At 53.0% G+C, this 3,942-nt stretch overlaps 2 non-coding genes across 2 annotated transcripts; both read right to left on the reverse strand.

Moving 5' to 3' along the window:
- Positions 1–1,156: 1,156 nt before the first annotated feature.
- On the reverse strand, positions 1,157–1,318 carry LOC144116686 (U1 spliceosomal RNA). The gene has a single exon (XR_013311948.1). It is a non-coding gene; the product is annotated as a U1 spliceosomal RNA (small nuclear RNA).
- A 1,601-nt stretch (positions 1,319–2,919) lies between these two features.
- Positions 2,920–3,081, reverse strand: LOC144116697 (U1 spliceosomal RNA). The gene has a single exon (XR_013311949.1). It is a non-coding gene; the product is annotated as a U1 spliceosomal RNA (small nuclear RNA).
- Between the last annotated feature and the right edge of the window lie 861 nt (positions 3,082–3,942).

The raw sequence follows: 3,942 nt of genomic DNA on the forward strand, positions 1-3,942 counted from the left end.
ATGTATTGTACAGTTACCCAACACAGTTAACCAGGGAGATTATGGAGGCTTTTTACATGACGAAAAAACCTAGATTGTGTGTTAGCAGCCCGTAGGTATGCCTGCATGGCAGTGAGGTTCGTTTCCTTGATTCCACGTAGCTGCACGTCTGTTTGCTTTGCTATCTTGTTTGTTAGCCCTCTTTATCTTCCTGGCTTCCTGTGAACAAACCTTCAGTTGTGAGTTAGCGCTGGTCCTGTTGTTTTCTTTCCTTGTTGTCCTCGCCTATTTCGCTATTCTCGCACAAGTATGTATCACCAACTCGCCCGTCTTGCCATCGTGCTGACTGGTAAGCCTTTGGTTAGCGAGAAAATGAACCCACGCACGGCGGAGTGATTCCTGGCCTGTACTAATTCTTCTTCGAGTTCATTTTCAGAGACCGCAAGCAGTCTCAATATAGGACCACTCATGCCTACCAGTTGAGTGCCGCTACCATTTAATCATTTGTTCACCGGAAAGATCGTAAGGCACATAAACGCAGTAGAAGTACAGACGCCCATAAACCAGTCCAAACAGCGCGTGAGTGGCGTGCCCTTCCCGGCTCAAGGCAGCTTGTTCGTAGCCTCCTCTGTTTGTCGTTGAGCGTGCATGGAGTGTTCAGCTTTGTCGAGTCACAAGCTAGAAGGCGTGGTTGCATTGCGCCCCGTTCGCCACTGGGGGGCGCTGGCTGCAACGGCGGGCGGAAGCGCTAATGCTCACTGCATGCTGCGTCGCGCACGATACACGCAACAGGCATGGGGCGCCACCTATCCTGCCCGTCGCTCGAAAAGGCGCCCCAGGCGGCGGCCGAAAGGTGTTCCCCTTTCGACCCACGGGAAACAAGCTGAAGAGTTCGTGATAACGTGATACTCGCTGTGGTGGTCGCTGTCGCCGACGGCAGGCCCGGAGACGAAGTATACCGGTTTACCGGACCCCTCTTGCGCACGCGCAGTGGCTCCCCCTTACCACATCAATTCCGTCCGTACGCTATGACTACCACTCCACCCGCACCGTAAAGCTTTTGATGGCGTCGCACCACAGCACACTCTCGCCAGAGCGGGGCGTTTTTACGACTCGCAATGAATACCTACACGGAAATAACTTCTGCGTTACTGTCTCTTTTTTGATTTTGTCATGGCAGGGGCTGGCGCGGACGCCGAGCCCCACTACCAAAAATTACGTGTCCCATCTGCCCCAGTTAGGGGTAGTGGCGCGCTTCAGCCAACCGAAGTGCAATGGAAGGCCTCGGCACGGGGCCCCGACCTTCATGATCGCCGGTGACCCGACACCAGGTAAGTATGCTGGCGAAAGCACATGTGAAGGCATGCCATGCTAGGCGTCCCATCATCTTGCGTCAGTGAAGATAGCGCTTGTTTTGCCATTTCTTACACCAAGCTAAAAATCCCTCCGCCGAAAAGCCTACTACTGAACATAATGCAGCCACACGCACAAATATGTAATTCAAGGTTTGGTGAATCAATCTAATATAAAGTCAGTTGTCATAAATAATTCGCAAGGAACCGCAGGGGTGGAATGCGCAAAGGGGATGCATTCATGTGCTGTGGCGCATTGCGTGATGATCTGCTGTCTTGTGAAATACGAGCATAGTTTGTACATACTACTTCTCCCCCTATCCTCTATTCCTGTCCCCTCACCTCTTTCATTTCATTTCTCCATTCTGCCTGCTGTCCTTTATTTCCGCTGCCCCAGCTCAGGTGCTTCAGTATCGATGGCAGATGCCGGGGCTAGCAAAAATCTTTTCCTTCCTTTTTACTATTATTTTTAATAAAACCACTACCACCACCACCAGCACACCCGCTGCGGTGGTTCAGTAGGCTACCGAGGACGGTTGCTGCGCATGAGCTAGCAGGATCGCACCCTGGTGGTGGTGGTAGTGGTTTTTTATTTAAAAAATAGTAAAAAGGAAGGAAAATACGGGGCCGCCTAGCGGAGCAGGAAGCGCCCGGGCGCCCCTCCAGCTGCACTCGTTGTTTGTGTCTCAAGAGCGAGCCGTCCAGATCAATGACTGCTGCTGTCGAGGGCGTTGGCAGCGGGCCAGCAGCGCAACCTAGCAACCACAGCAGCCATGGCTAGCTTGGCACCTAGCTCGCTATTCACCAGTAATGGCGAAAGAGACGCCGAGAAAACCGTCGGTGATCAAGAGAAAACAGGGACGTGGCGCGCAGCCGGTGCTCCCTTTCCTTCCTCCTTTCTTCCTCTCTTCTTACGAGCCACTCGTTCTCTCATTGCACACCACAGTGCTCGCGAAGCCCCGTCGACTCCCGCTGTAACCTTGTGTCGGTGGGGGCAAGTCCGAGGTCCTGCCAGAGCTGGACAATGCTCATGATCACATTTTCGGTACTTCCGTTTGCTCTCTACTTCACCCACCCCGACCGACTGATCTCCTTGTGCCCTCTCGGCATATGCCTGCTTCGACAGGATTCACAGCTGGTCGATTTTGTTGTGTTGTAGTTAGAGGCTGCTACAAGGCAAAAGTAGGACGAGGCAGGAAACGGAGCGTGCAATGCTTCACTCGTGTTTGTTTGTTTGTTTCTTTGTTTTACACCTTCCTTCACGCGAAGGCTACGCTAATGGGGTGCGAACGTCGCGAATTTGGCGTCGGTAGAAGTGTGTGACAATAACAAAAGTAAACGAGCTGACACTTGTCGACACCAACTGCGGAGAAAATGCCGAAAAGGTGGACTATATAGGCTTTGCAGAACTTGGTAACGCGTTTTGTGTCCATCTTTGAACCAGTATTTCCAGGCATCCCCAGCAGGGAATCCCATTCATGGCGCCAATGTCCCGCTCCGTCGGCAGAGGGAGATTTTTACGACTCGCAATGAATACCTACACGGAAATAACTTCTGCGTTACTGTCTCTTTTTTGATTTTGTCATGGCAGGGGCTGGCGCGGACGCCGAGCCCCACTACCAAAAATTACGTGTCCCATCTGCCCCAGTTAGGGGTAGTGGCGCGCTTCAGCCAACCGAAGTGCAATGGAAGGCCTCGGCACGGGGCCCCGACCTTCATGATCGCCGGTGACCCGACACCAGGTAAGTATGCTGGCGAAAGCACATGTGAAGGCATGCCATGCTAGGCGTCCCACCATCTTGCGTCAGTGAAGATAGCGCTTGTTGTGCCATTTCTTACACCAAGCTAAAAATCCCTCCGCCGAAAAGCCTGCTACTGAACATAATGCAGCCACACGCACAAATATGTAATTCAAGGTTTGGTGAATCAACCTAATATAAAGTCAGTTGTCATAAATAATTCGCAAGGAACCGCAGGGGTGGAATGCGCAAAGGGGATGCATTCATGTGCTGTGGCGCATTGCGTGATGATCTGCTGTCTTGTGAAATATGAGCCCACCCGCTGCGGTGGTTCAGTAGGCTACCGAGGACGGTTGCTGCGCATGAGCTAGCAGGATCGCACCCTGGTGGTGGTGGTAGTGGTTTTTTATTAAAAAATAGTAAAAAGGAAGGAAAATACGGGGCCGCCCAGCGGAGCAGGAAGCGCCCGGGCGCCCCTCCAGCTGCACTCGTTGTTTGTGTCTCAAGAGCGAGCCGTCCAGATCAATGACTGCTGCTCTCGAGGGCGTTGGCAGCGGGCCAGCAGCGCAACCTAGCAACCACAGCAGCCATGGCTAGCGTGCCACCTAGCTAGCTATTCACCAGTAATCGCGAAAGAGACGCCGAGAAAACCGTCGGTGATCAAGAGAAAACAGGGACGTGGCGCGCAGCCGGTGCTCCCTTTCCTTCCTCCTTTCTTCCTCTCTTCTTACGAGCCACTCGTTCTCTCATTGCACACCACAGTGCTCGCGAAGCCCCGTCGACTCGCGCTGTAACCTTGTGTCGGTGGGGGCAAGTCCGAGGTCCTGCCACAGCTGGACAATGCTCATGATCACATTTTCGGTACTTCCGTT

This window comes from Amblyomma americanum, chromosome 1 (assembly GCF_052857255.1).
Source record: "Amblyomma americanum isolate KBUSLIRL-KWMA chromosome 1, ASM5285725v1, whole genome shotgun sequence".
Lineage (NCBI taxonomy): Eukaryota > Metazoa > Arthropoda > Arachnida > Ixodida > Ixodidae > Amblyomma > Amblyomma americanum.